The following is a 15,618-nucleotide window of genomic DNA, read 5'->3' on the forward strand; positions in this document are numbered from 1 at the left end:
GAAAAATAATTTTTAAAAAACGTGAAGTACCATGTGCTTTTGAAAAATAAGTCTAGGTATACAGTTTAATTTGACCTTGTTGCTCAACCCCTACAAGACAATTTGTGCCTTTTCTGGTCTAGAACCCAGAGCCAGCTCACATTTCTGAGCTGAAGAAAATATGAATAGCTTAAATCCTTGATTTTCTAACAAGCAGTGAACAATAATTATCATAATAATGACTATTTTTTGAGTGTTTACTAGGTCCCAGGTCCTGTTCACGATGCTTTCTATGCTATTTATTATTTAATATTGACATCTTTGTAAAATAGACATTAATCTCACTATTTTACTATTGAGAAAACTGAAGCTGTTTGCCTGAAGCTTATAGGTGATGATGAATCCTGTCCAGGACCAAATCTTCATGCTACTTCTCCCATACTATGTTTTGTCCTCAGAAAGGCAGTAGGAAGAAGCAGGGGAACAGGAGAAGTTCTTAAAGAAACTATACATTACCATCTCCCTAAAAGGCTAACATGAACCACAGGTACAAGATGTGGCCAGACTCTGGCCTACTAAGGAACAGATTTCTCTTTCTGATGGCCTCTATTAGTTTTGCTAGAGAGGAAGGTAGGTAATCACAAGGCAGAGAGAAAAAAAAAAAATCCTTCCCCTGGTTTCCAGGAGCTTTCAGGAACTCCAGCCTCTAGGAAGTCCAGGACTCTACGAAAGAGACCAAGAATGACCCATTAGCCAAATGACAGCAGTGACTCCCGGCTCCCAGTAGAATTCTGGGAAGATTAGCATGGCAGTTTATCAGAACTGAGACCAGCTATTCCTTCTGGATTGCAGAGACTTTGTCTAATGATGTAATGAGCTCCTAGAAGCTCCCCAAACTTAATCAGTTGACTCTAAGGAATGCACTGGTTAAACTGTAGTAGTTTACAATCTGAAGGATTCATGACTGGTAATGCAGTCCAGCAGCATGAGATTCCTGACAGCCTAACTCAACCAGCTTTGTTTGCTAGTAAATTGTCAGGTTGGTTATTAAATGATAAAGGTAGGCAATTTTCAAAAATAGATCCTGCAGTTGCAGCCATCAGGTTTAAGATATTATTTTCTAATGTGAAATTATTACTCTGAAAAACACTCGGCTTTCATTCCTTTCACAAAAGCCCATTGATTATAATTGAACTGCTTGCCTGAAAGCAGAAATTCTAGAACAGGAACAGATAATTGCGGAAAATCCATTGTTACCCCATGGTGCTTCTGATCTGTGGTAATTATGTTCTCTGAACTGAAAGGACAACTTTGTTCTATATTTTATTGCTACTGGAACTAAATATATTGACTTTTATGTATTTGCAGGGCCTAAGGTCACTTTGTTTCAGCACTTTCCTCTCTTACCTTCTGTACATCTGAAAGAGATTAGAAGGCACATTTGGGTCCCTGCAGCTGTATTCAGGCCCATTTGAATAGTACGATGGTGAAAAATGTATATACTACTTCACAACTATTTCAGTTCATGAATTTAAAAAACGTAACCTGGTTAATGCAGTGTAAAAATCAGTGAACTCTTTTTGAGGGATACACAGGAAAGCTAAATGTAATACATCATCTGATATACTTTCTTCATGTACTAAGCAAAATAACTAAGAGAAAAGCTGGAGACCTAATCACACCCCCGGCCCCCACCGCCATTTATCTATTAGTTGGCAACAAAGATACAAGGAAGGAGAGGCATTCTTTATTCATTTCCTTTAAACAGTGTATGCAACTAAGGTATTGTTTTCAGTGCTCTTTTGGGTTATTAAAATCACACAGAGTACCTAACCTAAAAACGTAGAAACTCGGCTGGGCATGGTGGCTCACGCTTGTAATCCCAGCAGTTTGGGAGGCCAAGGTGGGTGGATTACCTGAGGTCAGGAGTTCGAAACCAGCCTGGCCAACATGGCGAAACCCTGTCTCTACTAAAAATACAAAAATTAGCTGGGTGTGGTGGTGAGCACCTGTAATCCTAGCTACTTGGGAAGCTGAGGCAGGAGAATTGCTTGAACCAGGGAGTCGGAGGTTGCAGTGAGCCAAGATCATGCCACTGCACTCCAGCCTGGGTGACAGAGCAAGACTCCATCTCAAAAAACAAAACAAAACAAAACAAAAACAAAAACAAAAAACAAAACAAAAAGAAAAAACATAGGACCTCAGCTAGACAGCCTGGATTCAAAGCCTGCCCCTAACCCATATTAGGTGGAAAGTTTTAGCCAAGTTGCTTCACTTCTCTGTGTCCCAGTTTCCTAATTGGTTAAATAAAGATGATACTCATAGCACCTGCTTCATGGGTTTCTTGTAAAGAATGAATGTCATCCTCATCAACAGTCTTTGTTCCTCATCAATATTGTTTTCGATCAGCTTCCAGGTTAGTGGAGTGTTAACCCAGGACTGAACAGACAGGATGAATTTGATGACCTTTAAGATAATGCTCTGATGCCAAACGCTTGGTGACTAAGCATCCTGCTGCAGAAGGCACTTTTCCAACTCTCAAGAAGCTATGCCCAGTGGCCTCCAGAAGTTCTGGAAGTTTTTTGTTTTCATAGCACTGCTGAACTCTTTTGAGAGATATTCCTTTTATTTATAACGTTAGGATAATAGGCGTTCTGTGCACGTATGCTAATGCCAGGGAATTAGAAAAGGAAGGAAAAATGAAAACAAAAAGAATACGTGCCCAAACTGATAACTAACTAGACTTATTTTTAAAGCACTGCCTGTAATCTGGTCTCTTAGGACATTATTAATTTTGCCTGTTTTCAAGATATGGAGCAGTCCTCATACATCAGAACATCACAGTATAGAGCAATCCTGAGATCTACTAAGCAGTATTAAGCCATTCTAAAACACTGATTTAAGTAACCCCAAGCCCTCTCTTATCTTTTATCACTGCAAAGCTATCAAATTAATTCAGGTTGGACCACCTCAAATAGAGGCAGTAAATTAAAAAAAAGAAAACCCACCTAGTTCCCACCCCTTCTCTCCCATCCTCCTTCTCCACCCATCCCCCCAAAATACACAAATTTTTAAATTTACAGGTCTCCAGGGAGGAGAAAGGAACCATTTTCACTGAAGCTAAGCACAGCTATTAAGGAGCAGCAGGAGCAATGGACACATGCAATTATAGAAGACACTATTAAAAGAAGCTGCTCTAAAGTACATTCAGTAGAACTGACTCTTAGCTGCTGAGGCTTGGGGGGCCCAGCCAAGGTATCCAAGAAACGCTTCACAGCCTAAACAGGGTTTTTGTTTTAGTTTTTGCAAATTACTTTCCTGAACCCCGTATAGGTATTTATCTCAGAAAGGGAATATTTGGTTAAATGATCAATACATTGATAAGATACATATACAGGTTTTTTTTTGCATTTGAGAATAAAAGTATTCTTGAAAAGTTGTAAATGTAATTTCCATTTATATCATAGTTTCAGAAAATAGTTTTCTTCATTCTGATTGATGCTTAATTGACAGAGCTGCCATATACTTAAAATAACACACACACACACGTAAACAGCTAAACACAAAAGAAGAGAAGTTCAAACTTATTTAGAAGTGAATAATTTGTATTGATAAGTACAACTATATGAAATGAAACTGCTTATGGGAAAATAGCAAGGTCAAAGACAAATAGATACACTGAAAAAATATTTCCAACACATGATAAAAGGTTAATCTCCTTAATTTACCAAAAGCTCATAAAATTAGGAAAAAAAAAACTAACAGAAAAATGGGCCAAGGACATATTAGGCAGATGACAGAAAAAGAAAAACAAATGGCTGATATTCATGAAAAGCCATATAATCTATCAACGCCACTAAAAATATAAATGAAGGTAAGGAGACTTTTTTCATCTATCTGATAGGCAAAAAAGTCTGATAATACCAGCTCTGTTAAGGGTTTGTGAAAACAGAGTTAGTAAGAGTGTGAATTATGCTACATGCATAAAAAAGAAAACTGTACTGCTAGGAATTTATTCTGCACATAAGGATCCAAAAAGACAACCTAGTCGTCCATCAATAGTGACTGGTTAAATCCGGTGGTATAGCAGCAGCCTAAGAGAATACTCCACCATCGTGAAAAGGAGTGACATGATCCTGGGTGTGTCGAAGTGAAAAGATATCAAACACCTGTTAATAGATGAGAAAAATAAGATGCAGAAAAGTGGGTATTGCAAGTCTGCTTTTTTTTGTAAATAAATCTTTACATAATATGTAACCTGCCATATGCACAGAACATTTTTCTTGAGGGATAAAATGATCTGTTAATAGCGGTGTCTCTTGGGAACAGGAAGTGTGGATATAAAGAGACTCTTATTTTCATTTTATTATCTTTCTGAGCCATTTGGCTTCTCTAACCATGTGCACATTATTCGTATTATAAAATATACATAGGAGTGCACTGATGTATGAACAATCCATTTTTTCCTTTTAAAAAATGTAAATTTTTTAAGGAAAACCTTTTATAATAAGAGTAGTCACATCATATTATGTAGTATTAAAAGAGTTCTGGGGTTGAGACACCTGGGTTTGGATCTTGGCTCCTCTACTTGCTCTCTCTGGTGCCTTGAGGAATGAATTTACCCTCTCTCTGCCTTACCATCCTTATCTATAAAATAGGGATGAGGTTATTAATATTAAGTATTTCTAAAAGATTATGGAAATTCAGGTGAAACATGCAAAGAAATTAGAACAATGCCTGGTATACAGCAAGCCCTTAATAGTACCATTTTAGCTGAAACTACTGGTACAGTGGCCCAAAGGCGAGAAGATGGCTTCTCAAAAAAGGTCTTGATTACATCTATCCCTTAAAAAGACCTATAATAGGAAACGCTTTTTTCTACTCATACATTTTTATAATTACTCTTTACAAAAGGTGGTTTTCCTTTTGCCATTGTTCAGCAAAGAACATGTTTCTGTTTTTTAATTCTCTTTCTGTGTGTGTGTGTACAACAGGGTGTGTGTGTGTGTGCACAATAGGGTGTTTCCAAAGATCCTGATTCTAAAAGAGACTCCCCATGGATGCCTCCAAAAAGTTCTAGAGTCTCTCATGGTTTAGAACTCTGCCTTCTGAAAGTCCCAGGGGAAATACGAGTAGGTTTACTACAGCTCTCATCTTTGCAGGGCCCAGTCTCCTGAGCTAGGTAGCTTGGAAGGTCTGAGAAAGGGAGGAGGCCTTAAGTAGGCCAAGAGGGTCAGAGGCAACACCACCCAGTTCACTCCTGTACCTTGGGCTGGCTCAGCTACCTGTCTAAGCAGAAATACAGGCAACCCGTCTGCTGAACAAGAAGAGTGAATCAGAGGAATGATAAGCAAAGAGGGTGTAAAGAAACTTCAATAAACAAGAAGTGAAAGTTTCTGACCAGAAGTAGCTATAAAGCCCAGCTCCACCTGTCACTAGTTGTGTATCTTGACCAAGTTTTTTTAACTTATCTAATCCTTACTTATATATGTATACACATACATTTTAAAAGGTTAATTTATTATTTATTTAGCAAAAAGTTATTGAGCACCTGCCATGTGTCAGATCCTGTTTTAAGTGCAAAGATAATGATTCCCATCCCATTGGGTTGCTGTGAAAATGAATTGAGTTAATGCATAGAAAGTGCTTGACACACTCATAAATACGAATCTTAAAATTATTATTAATAATGCAGTGGTTCCTAAACCTAAGTGTGCATGAAGATTATCTGGGAAGTTTAATAATAGTGCAGATTTCTGGGAAACTCTCACAAAAATTCCAGTTCAGAAGATCTGGGAGAAGGGTGGCCCAGGCATCTGCATTTTTGATAATTACTATAGCTGATTGTGCAGCAGGTGGTCCATGAACCATATTGTGAGGAAGAGAGCTCCAAAGGTAAAAAAGTGCCTGGACTTTCTCTCCAAGTCCTGTCAAATTGCAAGAGCTTTCTTCAGTGTGATGTGAACAATGAGTGAGCAGAAATGAAGACAGACAGGCCAGCAAAAGGAAGAGGAAGAAATTCACGTGCAAAGTGCACAGGAGAGAAGAATTTAATTTACAGAATGATCTGTACCCCCACGGCTCTCCAGGAACACTTGCCTGGAGTGAATACATTATCAGAGGACTGGAGGGAAAGACGGAATGTACATAAGGCACAGGTTGTTTGAAACTGGGCCAGTTCCAGCCAAACTCATGTACACAAATGTTGGTTTGCAAAGCTAGTGGGATACTTAACAGTTGGTTCATGGTTCAAAGTCCTCATAATCCTGTTGTAAAAGAGAAGGGGCCAACCAGTTTGCTGTTGAATGTGTCAAATGCCATTCAACAGAGAAATAACAATTCACAATCCAGCATACACTGCATTGGGGTTATTCCATCAGTGCCAACCTGAATTTTCCGTGGCAGACATGCTTCACAGCATCAAAGGAACCACACACAGGCATTCATCATCTCCCACACTGACTCAGCTCAGGAACCACTCCAGTGGCAGCCATGTCCAACGGGCAGCCCTCCCCCAACTGCCTTTCACTCAACAGGCCTGGGAAAGGTTACATCCACCGTGGTCATAAACTTCATCCTAGCTCATTATGTTGGGGACCCAGTAATAACAGAGCAAATCCTCCCTGAAGTATTTTACAGACTTGTACATGTTACTTATCTTTGATTTCTTGTCAAATTTACTGAAGTGAACTGAATTTCTGCCCCTTTAAAAGAACTAGCTGGAAAGCCTGCTGCTTCTATTTAAGGAGAAGCATTTATCCAGTGTTTACCAAAATGAGATGCCTGCCCTCCTGTCTGGCAGGAAAACCTAAATCAGGAAGAGCAGCACTAATGGTGGTGCTGGGTGCGGAGCAGGGGTGTCATTGCAGGAGGCATTCATAGGGGAGGAAGGAGGTGACGAAGGACTGGGAGAGAAAAATGGGGAGTGAGACACCAGGAAAGACAGAAGGTCAGGACAGGGCTAGGATTTAAGTCTATGACTCAGTCCAGAATATAAGGGAGAAGCAAAAGATGAGAATGTTTTGGAGTCACCTCATTCTCCACTCTTCTTCATCTCAGTGAGGTGGAGCTGTCTGCTTGCAATTCTAGACCACAAATGGAATAAAACACCCACTTACTGGGAAACAGATGACATAATTCACAACTTGTTGCCAAGACATCCAGTGGGGCCCTAAAATAATTTTTTTTAAGACTCACTTCTGTACTTAAACATGGCTTTTCTTAATTGACTCTAAGACCTAACAACCTTGACCATTCAACCCCCATCTTCATCCCCACTGTGTGACAACTTCCAGGGCACACCATCTTCTCAACTCACAGGTTCCTTCCTTCCCTTGGCAGTGGCACTCAGAGTGTCAGGAAGGTTGCATCTGTCTCACACGTGGCTCACTCCCTGGATTTTCTCAGTAGCACCGACCTCCACCTCCACTGCATTTAAACAGAGCAGAGTTCTGACACTGGACTCAGCCATGCTCCCCTTCCAATATCTTGACGTGCTTTCACCCTCCTCTCTCTTTCTCACTTGTACTTTTCAGTCTCTATGAAGTTATTTCTCTTTGCCTTTTTAAAAATAATATGGTTTAGTAGTTTCAGTTACTAGCTGTGTGACCTTGGGAAAGACAAGCTCTCTGAGCTTCATTTTTTTCTATGAAAGGAGAATAATAATAGTATCTATTTCATAGAGTTGTTGTAAGGATGATGTAAGATAATATATGTAAAACATGTAAAAATAGTACTGGCACTCAGTAAGCACTTTAAAATTTCACTGTTCTTTTTATTTTTCTTCTTATGATTACCCTCTTTGAACCATATCTAGGTCCCAACACATGTGAGGCCAAAATCTGGAAGAACTTAGAAGAGGGACAAGGAATGAGGTGAGGCTGTTGTGTAGTGTGAGTGGCAAGTAAGGATTCAAAACAAGCATGAAAATAAAAAAAATAAAAGATGGTCCTTGCAGAGGATGGTAAAAATTCTTCTTTTAGATTATAAGTCAGTGAGTAAATCCTCCTTAGCTGTATTGACTGAATATCCCAATTTCACAGGAAGGCCTGCAGCACACTAAACTACAGGGAGCTAATGACCCAGCCCTTCTTATAGGGTCTGTGGCTCACAAATAACACATGGTGAGAGCTGTTATCTCCACATCAGTTCATATTTGTGTGTTCTCCAGCTCTTTGCTAGCATACGTGGGCTGAGACCATAGTCCTGCCTTCAGAGAGAGGCAAATGTCTTAAGAGGGACACAAGTTAGGTGCTAAGAGAGGTCAACAATGGGAAAGACTGTTTCCTGCTGGAAGCATGAAGACTTCATGGAGGAGGCACACTGAACTAGCCAGATTTTGAAGCCATTTACAACAATTCAGGACTGTAGCATGCAGAGCTATGGAGACAGTACGGTGTGAAGGGAACAGCATAGAGACGGTAATACTGAAAGAATTAGAAGCAACAGCAGGGAACGAGGCAATAAAGGGAATTTGGAGGCAGGCGAATTAAAAACCTTCCTTAGACACAGGTCCCAGTGGTTGCCACTGGTCAAGTTAAGAGTTGCTCATATTTGACACACAGGTCTTTTTTATTTTCTAAAATTCCCACTTTCACTTCTCTAATAAAATATGCAAACACCTTACTCAGAGAGGTGAAAATGAAAGAAAAGGAAGCACATATTTTTCCTATTCTAGTGATCCTACAGCCACAATTCTGTCTGAAGTGATTCCACTGACAACCCTTAATGGTCTACTGATCCGTGCTCTTCATGATCTCCATTTAGAGGCTGAACCTGCTGACATGTGCGAGGAGAGGAAGTGGCAGGTCAGAGAGTGCCGTACGAAACTAAGTATGGAACTATTTTTCTACACGTGAGTGACATTTCATTATTTTCTCTGTGACCTAGAAAGCTGTTCTCTCAATGTATTTTTTAAAAGAGTCTCAGATACAAAGAACTGGATGAATCACAATTCTTGGTTTTTGACATTCTCTCATCATTGGCCCATGCAAGGCTATCTTTATTTATTTACTGACTGCTCTGTTTAGGTATTTATGTTTTATGTTTAATATAATAAATGAAGAAACCACCAACCCATCACAAAAACTAGAACAGTGACACTAACTTACATGCATCTATGTGGTCTTCCTTTATCTTATCCCCTGTTCACCATTTCCTTGCATTCACTTTTACAAAGAATGATCACATCTATGTATTTTTAAAAGGTAGAATTTGAGGATTTTTGTTTTATTGGTTTTTAACTTTTTAAAATAAATAGGTTATCATGATGTACATAAAATCTTTTGGGACAATTTTCATTCAATATTATATTGTGAAAATTCTCCATATAGTTGTAGTGCATTCATTTGACTGCTATATAATATTAGAGTGTGTGATTTTTATCCATAATTTATACTTCATTCTCCCGATAATGAGAAAATGAGTTGACTTTATTCCAGTTACTCATTTAGCTAGATTTTCCATTCTGATAAACATGTATTTGCATTTCCAGAGTCTAAGAAGAAAAATCAAGAGGAAATCTACTCTTAATAATATATTCCATAGGCAAAAAGAAATGCTCTGTGGATCACCTGTCCTTACAGATTTGTACTTATACCCTTCTTCCTGTCATTATGAATAATTAAAAGTAGTTATGAAGAGTAAAAGTAAAACTAGAATCTCTGTTTTACCTTATTCCAATTTTAGGGTCCAACATGCCTAAGGTGACCCATTGTCTCATGGTAGCTCCAACCCTGAATAGCCCTCAAAGATCAGGAATTACTTGATGCCCTGTTGAGTCTGGCTTAGGTCACTTCACAACCCTGTACTTAGCCTTGGCAAGGAGATGGGCCCATGAACATGAGAAGCTGACCCAGAGTTGCTGGATTACGCATACAACCTCATCGAGGGAGAAACCTCTTGTCCCAAAATGGGGAGGAAGAGTGATGGGGGAAAGCTTCCCTGACGGTACGTGCTGGTGTTTAATGCAGCCCAGAACTTGTTCCTAATTCCAAGGCCTAATTCCAAGTTGCAAGCGAAGAAAAGATCTTCATTTTAAGGCAAACCCCACTGTTTTGGAGAAGGAGAAGACACCATGTAAGTCTCTATATTAGAGCTGGGTGCAGTGGCTCCCGTCTGTAATCCCAGCACTTTAGGAGGCTGAGATAGGCAGATCAATTGAGCCCAGGGGTTCAAGACCAGCCTGGGTAAAATGGTAAAACCCCATCTCTGAAAAAAAATATATACAAAAACTAGCCAGGCATGCTGGCATGCACTTATAGTCCCACTACTCGGGAGGCTGAGGTGGGAAGATCAATTGAGCCTGGAGGTCGAGGCTGCAGTGAGCCATGAGCATGCCACTGCACTCCAGCCTGGGTGACAGAGTAAGGCCCTGTCTCAAAAAAAATTTTTTTGAGTCTATATGAGGAAGTAACTGCTATGCTTTATAAATGTTACAGGCAAAGTAAAAATTTCTATCTTTTGATTTTTATCTAAGCATCTATGTGTTAGAGCTGATGACTTGTCACTTCAAAATGTCTTTGTGAAGTTAAATGTCTGTTGAGCGAGTCAGGCAATTATGGGATAGATTTTAAACCATCCTCAGTGAATCAGAAACATGTTTCCCAGGTGGTGCTGATGCTGCTGGTTTGGAGCCACTCTTTGAGAGTCACTGTTTCAGAAGAACGAGAAGATGACTAATTTAGGAGCAGAGATGACATTTTGTAAGATTAAATAACTTATGGGTATAGGTGAGACCCAGTAATATAGGTTTTAATAAGCCATCCAGGAATATGGACACTAAAGTTTGAGGACCACTGCCCTAAGACAGGCCTATGCCTGAGATCCCCCAGCAGCTTCCTGAATGGCTGCCTCTGACAAAGTGAGAGCAGCCGGCTTGACTGTAATTTGACATACAGATACACACTGTAGTATATATTTTGGGAACATTTTTATGTATTTCACATCCAAAATGAGTGAACTGCTTAATTTACTTGGCATAATACTGAGTGGTACTAACCATGCTGCATGTAATTGACAATATGTTTTTAACAGCTGTGGTTAAGAGCAGGTGCTAGCATCAGCAGATTCAGGGCTCAAATATCCACTCTTTCATTAATGACAGTGTGACCTCAGGCAATCACTTAACCTCTCTACGCCTCAGTTTACTCACTGTAAAAAGGGACTAAAAGAGTACCTATCACATGGAATTTTTGTGAGTATTAAATGCCATAATATGAACTACTATAAGTGCACAGTAAATATTCATCATCATCATCATCATTAGCCTACTTATCCATGTGTTTGGTATGTGTGCTGCTAAGCACTAAATTTTTCTAATAATTCTTGCATATGGGCACTGTAGACTATTTAAGTAATGTGATTTAAGAAGGAAAGGTATTTATTAAGTGACTAAACTCTAAATACAAGTGATAAGTTATAGATGACCTGGTTTCTCTCAGGAATAGTTAGAAATGGCTTGTTATGTTCACACCCTGTTCAAAGTGCCTTACAGGCATTCTCATTGAATCTTCATATCAAGCATATGAAACAGGTAAAATTATTATTCCTATTTCACAGGTGAGGAAAGTAGACAACAGGTAACTTGCTGAAGGTCACACAACCCTTATGTGGGGATCTGAAACATCACAATAAGATTCAAAATATGCCTTAAACACCAGGAAAGTATACCTGCATGGAACTTCAAGACTTGGGGCAATTTTGCCACCCTCACCCCCCATCCCACCCAAAGTGTTTGCTTGCTCTTGCAAGGGGCACACTGAAACCTTTGAAAATACATTTACAAACAGTCTGCAATAAAAAGTCTTAACAAAATCATCACTACTCTATTCTGTATCCCCTACCAGAGAGCAAACAATTAGTGAACACCGACTATACTAGCAAGGAGACTGCCCTTGCACAGTAAACCCTGGGGCTGAGTCATTCATCTACTTTCAACAAAGATGACAGGATTGAATCTTCATTCTTAAGCAAAAAGTTAACATAATAGAAATACATTTTAAAGAAGTGTTGCCATTTGAAACATCAAATAGATAGGGTTTTTTATGGTACAGTCTGAGGACCACCTGCATCAGTATCACCTGGCCTCTTTGTTAAAAATACAGATTCTTGACTCATACTCCAGATCCGCTGATTGAAATTTCTTTAAGTCAGCCTCATAATCCATTTTCACAAATTGCCCAGGTGATCTTCTATGCACAGTAATGTTGTGAAATCACTACAACAAATGCTTCTTGTTTTCAAATCTGTCTGTTTAGTAACTGTGTCATCTGTCTGCTCGTTGCCATCCTGAATGCTCCACCTGAGGCCACCATCATTTCTCACCCAGAATTACTGAAACAGCATCACACTGTGCCCAGCTGCTCCTTGTGGCCCTGAGCAGTTTGTCTTCCACACTACTCCAGAGAAGAAACCTCATTAGGCAATTCCCTTGTTGAAACTCCTCAATGGCACCCTGTATCCATAAAGTCCAAACTCTCTAGCATGATTTACAAACCCTCCATAATCTCTTCAGACTGTCATACCACAACCACTTCGAATGGAACCCTCCATAATCTCTTCAGACTGTCATACCACAACCACTTCGAAGGGAACCATTCACAGTTTCCTGAAGGAGGCACGATAGCCTCTAGACTCCCAGTTTTCACACATGCTGTTCCCTCTAGCTGGATTATTTATCCCGTCCCTCTGGGCTTGGCTAACTACTACCTGTTCTTCAGGTCTCAGTTTAGCCTTGAGCTTTACTTCCTTCAGAAAGGGGATTAGGTGGCCCTCCTTTATCTGACCCCACCCAGAATTTAACAAGTATTTATCACATTGCACTGCGATTGCCCGTTTGCTTTAACATATTTTCCAGTATGCTTGTCAGCTCCTTGAGGGTGTGTTCTTTTGTACCCCAGTGTGACACGCAGAGTTTAGCACAGAGTAGGTGCTGTCATTTCAAAATGTTATTTCACAGCATTAAAAGTTTCTCCACCATTGGCATTTAGGGATAGCTCTTCTTTCTCCTATTTTGCCCTTTAGGATGGATTGACAGACTGGTGTTATTTCCAATTAGGACAAAAATACTCCCTTCCACTCCTACTTCCAGCCTGTATGCCCAAACCTCTTAAAAGTCAAGTTTTCAGCCCAGGAAACCAGCATGCAAAAACCATGCTAACTGCAAAGACCTCTGTCTTGTTCATCACTGCATCCCCAGAGCCAAGAGCAGAGACCCTGGTTTACAGGAGACTCAGAAGAATATTTAATGAATGAGGGAAGAAAGGTACCAAAAGAACTTACATATATGATTGCAGAAATGGTATCACTAACTTTTGAGAAACTGCAAAGGATGGGAGGTAGCAGATTGGAAATGGGCAAAAAGTCTGCACGTCATGAACATAGAGAAAAGATAAATTCTGAAAATCACAAACTGCTGTTTGGTGTTGATCTCCAGTAAAATTGTAGAGAAAGTCCTTTAATAAGGCAAGAAGGAGCCAGCAAGAGTTCACTGGGTCAGATGTGAAAAACAATCTGCACTTCCTTTTCTGACAGAGTTATCATGGCCACATACATCACATATTTGGAGTTCAGCAGACGTTTAATGCAAACACTTAGGATACTCTTATGAACAAGGTCGACATGTGTGCACTGGGTGATAGCACAGTCCAGTACCCATGGGATGTTGACAAATGGACTGTCTGTCAACCTCCAGGGAAATCTCTAGTAACATATCACCTGGCCCTGGTGTTGTCCATATCCTATTTAACATGCTTTATTAATGACATGAATGAAATCATGGATGGTATGGTGTTGACAGCAGACTCCTGATTACACAAAACCTTGAAGGGATAACTAATGCAACGGATGACAGCATCAGATAATAATGCCACTAGCCACTGTGGACTCAGAGCCTACTCTGTCAAGAACTCTACAGCTGCTATTTCCTTTAATACTTCCTCCCAAAGACATACAAGTAAAGACCAGAAAACCAAAGTTCTGAGTGATGCTGAGACTCACCCCAAATCACAGAGCTAGTAAGCAGCAGAGCTGGCTTGTCTGACATCACTCTGCTTGATCCTTGTGATCAGAATTCACAAAGATCTAAGAACAGGAAACCAAGACAACAATGTTCAATCTAGTCCATCTCAACTATGCGTTAAACACTTCCTAGGCTAAGGCACTGGATGGGGGAGGCATGGAGAAACACAGTTCCAATGTTCAAGGGTTTCCTAGGAGGAGTTAGGCTATACAGACAAACAACCAGGATATAAGGCAGAATACAATGAGTGCAAACAGAGAGGGAGGGCACCCAGAAAACACCGAGGAGGAAGAAATCTTCTTAGCTACGGTGAAGGGATGAGGGCAGGGGAATATGTCATGGGAGAGATGACACTTGAGATGGCCCTGATACACCAGGAAGAATATAGTGTTGGGGGCATGGACAGGAGTTGACCTTGGGTGAAAGAGATCACATGAACTAAAACACAGAGGAAGAAAAGCACAGGGCATGTTTAGTATATATATGGAGTCCCTTGTACATCTAGAATATAGTGATCAAATGGGAAAATGCAGCCAAAAAGGTGAGTGTAAACAGAGAGTTGAAAAATGTAAAAACTATGCTATGGGCAAGAGGGAACTATGACATACTGAAGGCAAGAGAGAACCATAATGAGTTTTGTTTGGGGTGGTAACATGAACAGTGATGCTTTATGAAGACAGCATGACAGCAATATCTGAAGGAGAGACTGGAGGCTGGCAGGGAATTCAGGTGACTGTTACAGTTTGGAGATGGGTCATAAGGTAAGGGAAAAGGAACGCTGAAAAAGGAGACCCTTTCCAGGTAGCTCTTAGGTTCCACAAAATTAACTGTATGGGTTCAAAATCATTTGACACTCCAGGTGGACAAAATGATTAAAAATAGAAAAAGGATAAAGTCAAGTTAAACATTAAAAAACACCTTTATCTTATGCCATATGCTTGACTGCAGTGCTACCCACATAAAAGAACAATTGAGTGGAGATACGTATGTTTGGAAAAGCAAACAAAATGGGAAATATCTCAATCAAATGAAAAGAACAATGTCTCTTATATACTGCCTGAAGAATTTGTGAAGAATTGGATAATCTGATAAGAATGGATTGAGGTACTCCAAGATCAATACTAGATATACCCTCTGGGTAATTTCTTTTTCTTTTTTGAGACAGGGTTTCACTCCCATTGTCCAGGCTGGAGTGTAGTGGCACAAACTCGGCTCTCTACAACCTCTGCCTCCCGGGCTCAGGTGATCCTTCTGCCTCAGCCTCCTGAGTAATTGTGACTACAGGAGCATGCCACCACACCCGGTTAATTTTTGCATTTTTGGTAGAGACAGGTTTCATCATGTTGACCAGGCTGGTCTCGAACTCCTGACCTCAAGCGATCCACCCTCTTTGGCCTCCCAAAGTGCTGGGATTACAGGTGTCTGTGTAATCTTTAATGTAAATTTCATTTGCAAGCACAAATGTCAATACAATAAAACAAATAAGCTGGGTAAATTCTGGCAATTTCTGGCATCTGTAGGGAGTGTGAGAACAAAAGCAAATGGAGAAATGGAGGGCTTAGTGGCACTGGGGTTGTTTTTAACCCTGACATGTGTTCAAGGAACTCAAATGAGAAAGG

At 40.0% G+C, this 15,618-nt stretch overlaps 1 protein-coding gene across 8 annotated transcripts in view; it reads right to left on the reverse strand.

Annotated features, from left to right (window-relative positions):
- The window catches only part of SYBU (syntabulin), a 116,790-nt gene that overhangs the window by 12,824 nt on the left and 88,348 nt on the right, over positions 1-15,618 (reverse strand). The window lies entirely within an intron of this gene.

The sequence above is a fragment of the Pongo abelii genome, chromosome 7 (assembly GCF_028885655.2).
Source record: "Pongo abelii isolate AG06213 chromosome 7, NHGRI_mPonAbe1-v2.0_pri, whole genome shotgun sequence".
Lineage (NCBI taxonomy): Eukaryota > Metazoa > Chordata > Mammalia > Primates > Hominidae > Pongo > Pongo abelii.